Source organism: Meriones unguiculatus (genome assembly GCF_030254825.1).
Source record: "Meriones unguiculatus strain TT.TT164.6M chromosome Y unlocalized genomic scaffold, Bangor_MerUng_6.1 ChrY_unordered_Scaffold_23, whole genome shotgun sequence".
Taxonomy (NCBI): domain Eukaryota; kingdom Metazoa; phylum Chordata; class Mammalia; order Rodentia; family Muridae; genus Meriones; species Meriones unguiculatus.
Genome location: NW_026843709.1, coordinates 26,272,613 through 26,286,961, shown reverse-complemented (window position 1 = coordinate 26,286,961; position 14,349 = coordinate 26,272,613).

Sequence of the window (14,349 nt, the reverse complement as noted above, 5' to 3'; positions counted from 1 at the left end):
GGACAATTTTCCCAGTAAAAACTTCACTAACTGAGGATATATCACTGCATTCAAAAAATAATAATGGAATCTTTAATACTGTGCATATGTGACTTTTTCCTGTGAAACCCAACAAGCCTTCATCTCATTCCTTTATCCAGATCCCACACATTTACTCCTATTTACCTCTGTGACAATGTCAGATATGAAATGAAACTTTAATGTTTATTTAATAGGACAGCTTTTTAAATGGGCAAGCTTCAGCGTGATGTGGTATTAAGGGGAATATACCAAATGACAAACTGATCTCCTACTGTGGTGTTGGATCTGAAATTTCCTAGGTTGTGACTTTGAACTGAGCATTTACTGGCGTACTGACGATATGTACCTTCACATTCTTATTACTATAATAGGCTACCAGATTCTAGGGTTCCCTGAGTTATTGAGTATTAAGAGCAGGGGAAAGACTAGGAAAGCAGATAATTCCTGGGACTGGTTTGCCTGCAAAAGTGAAAAATCTGCAAGTGTAAAAGAAGAACTGAGGAGAAAGATATTATTTGACTACTGATGCTGTTCTACACTAGTATTGCCAACTCTCTATGAGGAAGGTTGCCTTGGCTGATCTGGCAGGATAAGCAGCTGTTTCCTACTCAGTGGTCAGTGAGGAACCCTCCTGGTCCTGTGGGTTACAGTTATTCCTGGGCCTTCCAGAACGAGAAATGAGTCCATATTATGTGCTTAGGACAGAATAGCAGCTGTGTTTCCTCCTGTGGTACTCCAGAAAATACCTCTAAATGTACTGATAGTGCTTGTTTAGAGATGCCACCTGATCTGGGGTCTTATGTAGCTGGGTAACCACTAGTTCATAGCTGAGATTCTCTGCGACATTGAGTTCCTGGGGAGCATAAAAAGTCAAACTCTGCCCTCTTTTAGTGTCATCTTTTCTTGGTGTTAAAAGTCATTGTAAAAGTTGTCAACACATTTTTTTTCTACTGATAAGTGGGACTTTCATATAACATACATTAAAATATTTTTCCATTGCTCCCAGGTTCAGTATGTATCCATGTGTCACACTAAGAATTTGTTTTTCTTTTAAATACATCACTTGAAGTATGTGTTGTTCATATACGCATTGGAACATGATTAGAGTCTCATTGCCAAATCTCTTAAAGAAAACTGAATTCATCCTTGCACACCCTGGCACCACCCACAAGAATCCATAAGTCTTGAAGAACTCTATACTTCATCACCTTGATCAGTTTTTCTTATGTATTTTTACATATCTGCCACCCCCTCTCTCTTCTCCTTCCAGTCACACTCACCCTCCTTTTTCTACCCTTATGCCTCTCTCTAATTAGCCCTTTCTACCTGAGCCCAGGTTATAAGGTCTCTTCAAGGATGGTTTCATCATTTTCTCCTGTGGGCTGATTCTCTAGGCATGGTTCTCCATGTGTCCTCAATTCGCTCTACTTATGACACTCTTTCTGCCTCCTCTCCTGGAGGCTTCCAGAGCTCTGACAGGAGGGAGAATTTCATAGGAAAATCCCATTTACAGATGGGTGTTTCTATGTCAGTCTCTCTCTGCATAATATTGGGCTCTGGATCTCTTCAAGCAATCCCATTTGAGGCAGGATGTAGCAACTCTGTGGATACAAAAACATCTGGATGATGTATCGATTGAAGACAAAGAGTAACATATTTTAATAACAACAGCTAGGGGTGCTTGAAAATGTCCTTAGGATTCCTAGGCCCCACAACTCAAGTAAAGGCCCCCCGAAGATATAAATGGACAGAGACCAAGAGACAGAGATTCCATTCTGTCTATTCAATTTTATTGGCATATCAAACTCCAACATACCCTCATATAATATAACGCCAAAAGGAATTGTATTTTATATTTTTTGTTTTAATTTTTCATTAGTTACATTTTGTTAACTTTGTATCCCCCCATAAACTCCTCCCTTACTCCCTCACAATCCCACCATCACTCCCCTTCCACTCATAGCCCTCCCCAAGTCCACTGATAGGGGAGGTCTTCCTCTTCCTTCTGCTCCTTGTCTATCAGATCTCACCAGGAGTGGCTGCATTGTGATCTAAGAGCAACACTCCATAAGTGGGACCTCATGAAACTGGAAAGCTTCTATAAAGCACAGGACACTGTCATGAAAACAAAATGAATGCCTCTAGATTGGGAAAAACTCTTCCCCAACCCTCTATGTGACAGAGGGCTAATATTGAGTGTATAAAAAGAATTAAAGAAGATGAAAAGCAACAAATCAAGTAATCCAATTAAAAAATGAGGAACAGAGTTAAACAGAATTCTCATTAGAGGAATAGCAAATGGTAGGGAAACACTTAAAGAAATGCTCAGTGCTACTAGCCATGAGGGAAATGCAAATCAAAACAACCCTGAGTTAAAGCTTACACCGATCAGAAAGGCCAAGATCAAAAACTCAAGTGACAACACATGCTGGAGAGACTGTGAACAAAGGGAAACCATACTGCACTGCTGGTGGGAATGTAAACTTGTACAACCACTCTGAAAATCAATCTGGTGCTTTCTCAGACAACTAGAAATAGTGATTCCTCAAGATTCAGCTATCCACCTCTAGGCATATATCCAAAAGAGGCTCAAGTACACAATAAGTACATTTGCAAAACCATGTTTGTAGTAGTTTTATTTGTATTAGCCAGAATCTGGATAAAAAACCAGACTCCCCTATCCCAGCTGAAAAATGGATACAGAAATTGTGGTAAATCTACAAAATGGAATACTACTCAGCAATAAAAAACGAGGAAATCATGAAATTTTCAGGCAAATGTGGAACTGGAGAAGATCATATTAAGTGAGCTATCCCAGAAGCTAGAACCTAGAACCCATGCACAGATGTAGCCCCTAGAAGTTCAGTGTCCATGGGGCTTCCATTGTCATGGGAACAGGGACAGAGTGTGACATGAACTGATTGTCCTGCTCTTTGATCACCTCACTGTTATGGGGGAGCAGCCTTTCCAGGCCACAGAGGAAGTCAATATAGCCACTCCTGATGAGATCTGAGAGACTAGCATCAGAAGGAAAAAGAAGATCTCACTTTTGAGTGGACTTGGGGAAGAGCATGCCTGGAGAAGGCAGAGAGAAAGTGATAATGGGAAGGGAGGAGGGGGTTTTATGGGGGGATACAATGTGTATAAAGAGTAATTAATAAAAATTAAAATAAAAAAGATTAAAAAATATAGTCCCTTTTGGAGTTATATTATAGGAGGTGTGCTTTGATGATGTGCCAATGAAAGTGACCAGACAGAATGCAGTCTCTATCTCTCAGTCTCTGTCACTTTATATCTTTATTTTGTCAGTCTGAGTTTCTCTATTTCTGAATCTGTCTCTTAAGCTCTTTCTCACTGTGTCTCTCGCTGTCTCCCTCTCTCCACCTGCCCCTTGTGATTCAGTATAAAAAGCTCTCAGTTCTGCTGAAGGTCTACAACAAGATGACTGCTGAAATGGCATCCTGGATGGTCTCTGTAAAAATATAATCAAGGTCCTGATTAAACGTTTTTTGTTCAATGATTTGTCTTTGTCAAGGAGTGTTTTCACAGTAAGTAAGGCACTCACTAAGGTCATATCTGTGCATTTAACAAATAATAATCGAATCGGTGATAATGAAAAACTTACATGTCAAGGACACATGATTTTATCAATGATCACTTGAAAGAAATATGTGACACTTTTACTGAACTAAGAAACTTGGACATAGGAACTGTCATCTCTGAGTTCTGTGCTTTCAGCTGCCCAGCCTTTCTCTCAAGCAGGCTGTCCATTTAGCCCTCTTAATAACTGGCTCCAGAAACTCTTACTGGCTTTCACCTTTTGAATGGCATCATTCTCCCTCTCAGCCATTCAGCACCTGAGAGAACCTTGAGGTTTCCATGGACATGAGAAACCAAACTTTCCTCAGTGTCTAGTATCTCTGATCCTGTGCATACATGACTTTTTCTCGTGAAACCCAACAAGCATTTATATTATCCCTTTATCAAGATCCAACACCTTTACTCCTATTTATCTCTGTGACAATGTCAGGTAGGAAATGTAACTTTAATCTTACTTAATTTAATTGGACAACTTCCTAAGTAGGGAAGCTTCAAAGAGATATGGCATTAAGGGGAATGTACCAAATGACAAGGTGGTCTCCTACTGTGTGGCTGGATCTAAAATTTCCTAGGTTGTGTCTTTGAACTATGTAGTTACTCTCATACTCACTAAATGGACCTTCCCATTATTATTGATATAATAGTCTGGTAGGACCTAGGGTTCCCTAGGGTACTGATTCTTTAAGAGCAGGGAAAAGAGAAGGTAACCAGATAATTCCCTGGACTGGGTTGTCTGAAACATAGAAAGATAGGTACCTGTAAAATTAAAATTAAATGGCAAAATATTAAATGACAGCTGGTGCTATTCCACAGTAAGTGTTGGAAACCTCTATGAGCAGGTTGACCTGGCTGACCTGGCTGGCTGGATGGTTGTATCCTCAATGTTGATCAGTGAGCACGTTTCATTGTCCTGGGGTTTACAGTTAAAAATAGGCCTTGAGGAGAGAGAAATGGGTCAGAGTTATATGGTAATGATACAAAAGAAGCTGTTTTACCTGCTGTGGACCTCCAGACAAATCCTCTAAATGCAGTGTCAGTGACAGGTCTGCTTGTTCAGAGTGCCATCTGAGCTCATGGATTCATATATACCTTGGTAACCATAGTGGTAGTGCTAGGACTGCTTCTTCACAGGTACCACTTGAGCTTATGGGATGTGAGGTAGCTGGGTAACCACTAGTTAATAGCTAGGATTCTCTGCTACATAATGGGTTCCTGGAAAGCATGCCTTACAAAGTCAAAATATTCCCTCCTTTAGTGGAATCTTTTCTACATGATAAAAGTCATTGTAAAAGGTGTCAATATATGATTTTTATTGATTATTGATTGTTTTGGAATTTCATATTACTTATGCTCTTTTTCCATTGCTCCCAGGTTTAAATTCCTACCTATATGTCCCACTAAAATTCTTGTTTTGTTTAAATACAACAATTGGAGTTTAGTTTTGTTCAGGGTGAGTGTATAGATCAATTTTCATTTTTTCTACATGTAGACCGTCAATTAGAACAGCACAATTTGTTGAAGAGGCTATCTTAATTCCATTGTATGACTTTGGCATCTTTGTCAAAATCAGGTGTCCATAAGTGTGTGGATTTATTTCTGGGTCTTCTATTCAGTTCCATTGAACCACAATTCTGCCACAATTCTGTTTTTATGCCAGTAACATGGAGTTTTTATTTCTATTGCTCTACAGTACAACTTGAGATCGGATTGACATACCTCCAGGAGATTTTTTATTATAGAGGATTGTTTTAGCAATTCTGGGTTTCTTCTTATTCCATATGAAGTTGATATTTTTTTCTTTCAAGGTCTGTAAAGAATTGTGTTGGTAATTTAATGGGAATTGCAATGAATCTGTAGATTGCTTTTGGTAAGATAGACATTTTTACAATATTAATCCTGTCAAGCCATGAGCATGGGAAATCTTTTCATTTTCTGATATCTTCTTCTAATTCTTTCTTCGAAAACTTGACAGAGAGTTCTCAATAGAGGAATATTGAATGACAGAGAAACACTTAAAGAAATGCTTAATGTCATTAGCCATCAGGGAAATACAAATGAAAATGGAACCTGAGATTTCACCTTACACCCATAAGAATGGCTGAGATCAAAAACTCAAGTTTTTTATTCTGGAGAGGTTGTGGATAAAGGGGAACCCTCCTCCACTGCTGGTGGGATTGTAAACTTGTACAGTCACTCTGGAATTCAATCTGGCACATTTTCATACAACTAGAAATAGTGCTTCCGCAAGATCCAGCCATACCATTCCTAGGCATATATCCAAAAGAGGCTCAAGTACACAATAATGACATTTCTTAAACCATATTTGAGCAGTTTTATTTGTAATAGCCAGAACCTGGAAACAACACAAATATCCCTCAACTGAGGAATGGATACAGAAATTCTGGTATATCTACACAATGGAATATTACTCAACAATAAAAAGCAAGGAAATCATGAAATTTGCAGGTAAATGGTGAGAACTGGAAAGGATCATCCTGAGTGACCTATCCCAGAAACAGAAAGACATACAGGGTATATACTCACTCATACAGACATATAATATACGATAAATTTACTAAAATCGGTATACCTAAAGAAACTAATCTAGAAGGAGGATCCTGCATAAAATGCTCAATCCCCACCCTGAAAAGCAAAGAAAATGGACATCACAAGAAGCAGAAAACAGGAAACAAGTTAGGAGGCTCCCACATAGGGTCTCTGAAAGGCTCTGCTCTGCAGACTATCAAAACAGATGCTAATACTTATGGCCAAATTTGGGGCAGAGTGCAGGAAATAATAAGATCTGGAGAGGACAGGAGCTCCACAAGGAGAGCAACAGAACCAAAAAAATTGAGCACAGTGGTCTTTCCTGAGACTCATACTCCAACCAAGTACCACGCTTGGAGATAACCTAGAAACCTGCACAGAAGTAGCCCATTGAAGTTCAGTATCCAAGTGGGTTCTATAGTAATGGGAACAAGGACTGCTTCTGACATGAACTGATTGGCCTGCTCTTTCACCACCTCACCCTGATGGGGAAGCAGCCTTACCAGGCCATAGAGGAAGACACTACTGTTGAGACCTAACATACTAGCATCAGAGAGAAGAAAAAGAAACCCTCCCCTACCAGTTGATTTGGGAGGGGAATGCATGGAGAAAGGAGAAGAAAGAAAAGATTGGGAGGGAAGGGGGGGAGGGATGAAGGGAACTAGAGGCAAGATACAAAGTAAATAAAGTATAACTGTAAATAAAATTAAATTAAAATTTAAAAAATGCCTGAATTGAAGTAAGTGTTGTTCATATACTCATTGGAACATGATCAGAGTCTCAGTGCCAAGTCCCTTAAACAAAACTGAGTTTATCATTGCCACACAATGGCACCATCCCCCAAAAGAAGCCATCAGTCCTCAAGAGCTCTATAATTTATCACCTTATTCACAGATTTTCTTAAATATTTATTTCTTATTATTTGGTCATGTTGTATCCCTAACGCTGCCCCCTCCCTCTTCTCCTTCCAGTCCTACCCGCCCTCCTTCCTCTATCCCTATTTACTTTTTCTAGTACCCTGATAGAGAAGGTCCTCCTCACCCTTCTATCTGAACCTAGCTAATCAGGTCTCATTAAGGCTGACAGCATTAGCTTCCTCTGCAGGCTGATTCTCAGGACATTGTTCTCTTGTGTCCTCAATTCCCACTTCTTATGACACTCTTCCTGCCTACTCTCCTCCAGGATTCACAGAGCTCTTAAAAGAGTGAGAATTTCATACGGAAATCCCATTTAGAGCTTTGTGTTTGAAGGTCTCTCACTGCATAATATCAGACTGTGGTTCTCTATATGCAATCCCATTTTGAAGCAGAAGGAATCATCTTTGTGGATGCAAGAACATGGCACTGATCTAACAGTTGAGGGAAGAGAGCAACATATTTTAATAACAACAGCCTGCATTGTTTGAAAATTTCCATAGGATGCCTTGGCCCAACCACTCCATTAACTGCCATCCAATCACTCTAGCGGAAGGCTGGTTTGATCACAATAGATGGCCTATTGAACTTCATTTCCCACTATCAGGAGACCTCCTAATAAGTGAATACATACCATATTTGTCATTCTGCATTATAGTTACTTCACCCAGAATGAATTTTCCTGGTTCCATCCATTTTCTTGAAAATATCTTCTTTTCATTTTCTTAGCTGAATTATATTCCATTATGGAAATATTCCACGTTTTCCTCGAAGGAGATTTTCAGTCCTGTTCTTTAATCTTTGGAAGATGCTGGGATTTTAATCATTGTAGTAAGTAACAAACATTCAGGATAACAATATTATTCTAGCCTATAATTCTCTCCACCTTTTTCTACCTCATGGTGATTTGAATTACAATGTCCTGAGTGAGGAAATGGTCTGGTTAGGGTTAGGAGGTATGGCCTTGTTAGATAATGTAATTCCTTTCGTTTCCCCAAATTCTTTCTCAGCCCTTCGGTCTTTTGTATACAATAGGGCTACTGATTTTTTTAAGTCAATTTTGTACCACTTTGCTGAAGGTGTTTATCATCTGTAAGCACACATTGGTAGAATTGTTGGGGTCACTCAGGTATACTATCATATCATCTTCAAATAGTGATACTTTGACTTCTTCCTTTCTGATTTGTATCCCTTGATCTCCTTTAATTTTCTTATTGCTCTAGCAAGCACTTCTAGAACTATGTTGAAGAGAAGTGGAGTGGCCAGCCTTGCCTTTTGCCTGATTTCAGTGGGATTGCTTTAAATTTCTCTCCATTTAGTGCAATATTGTCTATAGTTTGTTCTATAATGCCTCTACTATATTTAGATATGTGCCTTGTATTACTGATCTCTCCAATACTTTAAAAATGAATGGAGGTTGGTTTTTTTAAATGCTTTTTCAGCACCTAAGGCTATTACCATGTGTTTTTTTTCCTTCATTTTTTTTTAATATGGTGGATTGCATTGATGGATTTCTGTATATTGAACCACATCTTCATACCTGGGATGAAGCTTACTTAGTCATAGTGGATGACATCTTTGATGTGATCTTGCTTTTGGTCAAAGACAGAAAGTACCTTGCTATGACCCTAACCAAAAAGTCAAATACTTGTATGATAAAAATTTCAAGTCTCTGAAGAATTAGAAGAAGATATCAGAAGATTGAAAGATCTCCCATGCTCATGGCTTGGCAGGATTAACATTGTAAAAATATGCATCTTATCAAAAGCAATCTAGAGATTCAATGCGATTCCCATGAAATTCTCAACACAATTCTTTACAGATCTTGAAAGAAAAATTCTCAAATTCATATGGAAAAACCAGAAACCTAGAATTGGTAAAACAATCTTCCACAATAAAAGATCTTCTGGGGGTATCTCCATCCCTGATCTCAAGCTGTATTATAGAGCAACAGTAATAAAAACTGCATGGTACTGCAATAGAAACAGAATGGTGGATCAACGGAACTGAATAGAAGACCCAGAAATCAACCCACATGCTTATGGACATCTTTGCTTTCACAAAGATGCCAAAGCCATAAAATGGAAAAAAATAGCATCTCCAACAAATGTTGCTGGTCTAACTGGATGTCTCCATATAGAAAAATGCAAATAGACCCATACTTATCAGCTTGGAAAAAAACTAAAGTCTAAGTGGATCAAAGACCTCAACATAAAACCAGACACATCAAATCAGTTAGAAGAAAAAGCGGGGAAGATCCTTGAACTCATTGGCACAGGAGACAACTTCCTGAAGAGAACACCAATAGCACATGCTCTAAAAGCAAAAATCAGTAAAACAGACTTCATGAAACTGAAAAACTTCTGTAAAGCAAAGGACAGCAGAAAGAGAAATCAGGGAATACATTAGGAGCCTGCCACAGAGGGCCTGTGAAAGCCTCTGCCATGCAGATTATCAAAGCAGATGCTGAGAATTATGGCTAACTGTTGGCAGAATGCTTGGAATCTAATGAAAGAAGTAGAAAATAGTAAGATCAGGAGAGGACAGGAGCTCCACTAGGAGAACAACAGAACCAAAATATCTTAGCAGAGGGTTTTTCCTGAGACTCTAAGCAAGTACCATGCATGGAGGTAACCTAGAACCTTTGCACAGATGGAGCTCATGAAAATTTAGTGTCCAAGTGGGTTCCATAGTAATGGGAATAGGAACTGCATCTTATATGAACTGATTGTCCTGTTCTTTGAAAACCACACCCTGATGGTGGAGCAGCCTTAATAGGCCACAGTGGAAGACAATGCAGACACTCTGGTAAGGTCTGATAGTAGGAAGAGGCAGAAGAAGAGGAAGTCCCTATCAGTGGACTTGGGGAAGGGCATGAGTGGACAAGGGGAATTGAGGGTGGGATTGGGATGGGTGGAGGGAAGGGTTTATTGGGGGATACAAACTGAATAAAATGTAATATTTATAAAATAAAAAATTTTTAAAAAAATAATTTTTTTTGGAGTTATACTATAGGAAGATGTGCTCGGAGGTTGATATGCCAGTAAAAGTGACCAGACAGAATGGAGTCTCTATCTCTTTGTCTAGGTCAATTTATATATTTGTTTCTGTATGTCTCCGTCTCTCTATTTCTGAATCGGTTTCTCTAGCTCTTTCTCTCTCTGTCTGTATCTTTTTCTGTCTCTTTCTGTCACCCTCTTTATGACTACTGCTTGTGGTTCAGTATGAAAAGCTGTCAGTTCTGCTGAGGAACTATAACTATGACTGCTTTCCAACATGACATCCTGGATTGTCTCTGTAAAAATAGAGACAAGTTCCCAATTAAATGCTTTTTTGTTCAAAGGTTTGCCTTGGTCAGGGAGTGTTTCCGCAGTAAGTAATTCACTGACAGAGAACATACCTGTGCATTTAACAAATAATAATGGAATCTGTGATAAAGTGAAAGTCACATGTCCAAGACAAGAGACTTTATTAATGACTACTTGAAAGAAATATGTGACAGATTAACTGAACTAAGAATCTTGGGCACAGGAATTGTCATCTCTTGATTTTATGCTTTCAGCTGCGCAGATTGAGGCATGTAGGGCTGCTCAGGCTTTCTCTCAAGCAGGCTGTCCACTTGGCCATTTTACCAGCTGGCTCAGAAAACTCTTACTGGTTTTCACCTGTTTCATGACATTATATTAACTCTCAACAAATTAGCACCTAACTATTGTGATACCATAATAGCATTGGGATGTCATGATAACTTTTCATATCATAATGGCATTGTGATGTCATATTAGCATTGTGATGTCATAGTAGCATTAGATGTCCTAATATAATTTTGAAGTCTTACTCTTGTGAGGTCATAATAGCTTTTGAATTTAAAGATCCCATTGTGATGACATAACACAATTAGGTGGAAATGCCATTTCAAATTCATAACATTATGATATCATAAAAACATTGTGAAAACATAATACCATTGGGATGTCATAATACTGTAATGTCATATTAGTTTTATGATGTCATAATACCTTTATGATGCTTTAATAGCATGGAGGTATCATAAAAGCATTGTGGTGTGATAAGAGCATTGTAATGTCATAATAACTTTGAAATGTCTTAATATCATTGGAAAGCCATACAGTTGTGAATTCATAATAGCATTGTAATATCATAATTCCATTGAGATGTCCTAACACAATTGTCATAAGTGAATTGTGATATCATCAAGCATTTTGATGTCATAAAAACATTGTGATATCGTAGAACCATTGGGATGTCATAATATTGTGAGGTCATAATAGTATTATGATGTCATAAAACCTTTGTGATTTTATAATAGAATTGTGATTTCATATCATTTTAATGTCATAATAATATTGAGATATCATAATAGCATTGTGAGCCATTATAGCATTGTGATGTCATAATACCATTGCAATGTCATATCATTGTGATGCCATAATAACATTTTGAATTCATAATAGCATTGTGATATCATAATAACGTTTTTATGTCATAATATCTTTGTGAAATACTATTTGATGTCAGAACATTGTGATGTCATAATAGCTTTGTGATGAAAAATTATCTTTGTCATGTTGTAATAGCATTGTGATGTCATATAATTGTACTATAGTAATAAAAATGTGATTTCATAATAACATTGTGAAGTCATATCGTGTGGAAGTCATAATAGCATTTTGATGTCAGAATTCCATTGTGATGTCATACCACAATCAGGTTATAATACCATGATGATGTCATAATACCATTTTGATGACAACATAAATTTGTGATATCATATCATTGTGAAGATATGATAGCATTCAGATGTCATACCTTTGTGATGTCATGATAGCATTGTGAAGCCAGAATACCATTGTGAAGTTATAATAGCTCTGTGACATCATAATACCAGTATAATGTCATAACACCATTGTGAAGTCATAATAGTTTTTAGGTGTTATATCATATTGATGTCAGATTGCATTGATATGTCATAAGACCATTGTGAAGTGATAATAACTTTGAAATATCATAAAAGCTTTTGAGATCATAATAGCATAGTGATGTCATAATATCATTGTGTGGTCATAATAGCATTGTAATGTCATAATACCATTGAGAAGTCATAACAGCATTGTGACATTACAATACCATTGTAATGACATAACATTGTGAAGATATTATAGCACTGGGATTTCTTACGATTGTCATGTAAAATTTTCATAAGATGTCATAATAGCACTGTGATCTCATAATGCCATTTTGAAATTATAATAGCATTGGAATGTCATATTAGTGTGATGTCAAAATAGCATTGGAATGTCAAATTACCATTGGGATTTCATGATACCTTATTTATTTCATAACATCATATTCATGTTATAAAAAATATTGGTGATGACACCCTTGTGATGACATAATAGCATTAGATGTCATAATAAATTTGTAATTGACTTTATCAGTAAGATACCATAATACCATTGTGATGTCATAACAGCATTTTGATGTCATTACAGCGTTTAGACGTAATAATGCCATTGTGATGCCATAATAGCATTTTGTTTCATAATACAATTGTGATGTCATAACATCATTTTGTTGTAAAAACAGCATTTTGATATCATAAAGCCACTGAGATATAATAATACCATTGTGATGTCATAAAACCAATCTTATGTTTTATCATTGTGATATCATAATATCATTGAAATATCATAGCATTGCGATGTCATAAGACCATTGTGATCTCATACTTTGATTGTGATGTCAAAATACCATTGTGATGTCATAATTATATTGGAATGTCCCACTATTTAAATGTCATATAGCATTTTGATGTCATAATATCATTGTGAAGTCATAATACCATAGTGATATCATAAGATTGTGATGACATAATAGCACTTTAAGGTCATAATACTATCATGATTTCTTACCACAATCATGTTGAAATAGCTTTATAGCTTTATGATATCATAATTACATTAGCATATCATGACACCTTTGTTAATTCATAATTCTATTGTTATACAATAAAAGTTGTAAGATGTCAGACACCATTGTTATGACATATTATTGAGCTGTCATAATAAAGTTGTATTGTCATAATACCATTGTAATATCATAATAGCATTTTGATATCATAAAGGTATTTTGATGTCAAAATTCCTTTGTTGTGTCATAACACCATTGTGATGTCCTATAATTGTGATGTCATAATAGCATTCAGATGTCAGACAATTGTGATGTCATAATACCATTGTGTTATAATAAGATTTTGATGTCATAATAGCATTTTTAGGTTATAATACTATTGTGATTTCAAAATTCCACTTTGATTTCATACTGCAATCATTTCAATATAGCTTTGTGCTGTCATAATTCCATTGAGCTATCATGACACCATTATAAATAATTCCATTGTGATACAATAAATGTAATGAGATATCATGACACCATTTAGCTGTCATAATAATGTTGTAATGTCATAATACCAGTGTGATGTCAATATAAATGAGGTGTCATAATACCCTGTTGATGTTGTAACAGCACATCATGACACAAATGTGCTGACATAAAACCACTGATATGTCATAATAAATTCATGAAGTCATATTACAATTGTGATGTAATAATAGAATTGTGACTTCCTAATATCATTGTGAAGTAAAAATGCCATTGTGATGTCATAATAGCATTTTGATTTTATGATGCCATTGTAATGTCGTAATAGCATTGAGTTGTCATAATTGCTTTGTGATGTCAAAATTTCATTTTGATGTCATACAACAATCATGTCATAATAGCATATTGGTGTTATAATAACATTGCTATGTCATAATAACTTTGGGATGTCATGACACTTGTGATGTCATAATTCCATTGTTATGTCATACTGTCATTGTGATGTCAAAATGCCATAGTGATATCATAAAGCATTTTTGGGTATAATGCCAATCTGATGTCAAAATTCTATTGTGATGTCATAATACCATTTGAAGCCATTATACCATTGTGATGACAGCATAGCCATGGTTATGGTTATGGTTAGGGTTAGGGTTAGAGGTTAGAGGTTAGGTTTAGGTTTAGGGTATGCATCCTGTACCTGGGTTTTGACAATTTTTTTGCCTTTATTTTGTTTGTGCCCTTTTTGATATGGATGGAAGTTTTGCCTTTTAAACATATGAAGTATAATTTTTGAGTTTTTAGTACTTAACGAGGCTGGTGTATACTTTGTCAGCCTTCAGCCTCAGGTGTCTACATTGCATTA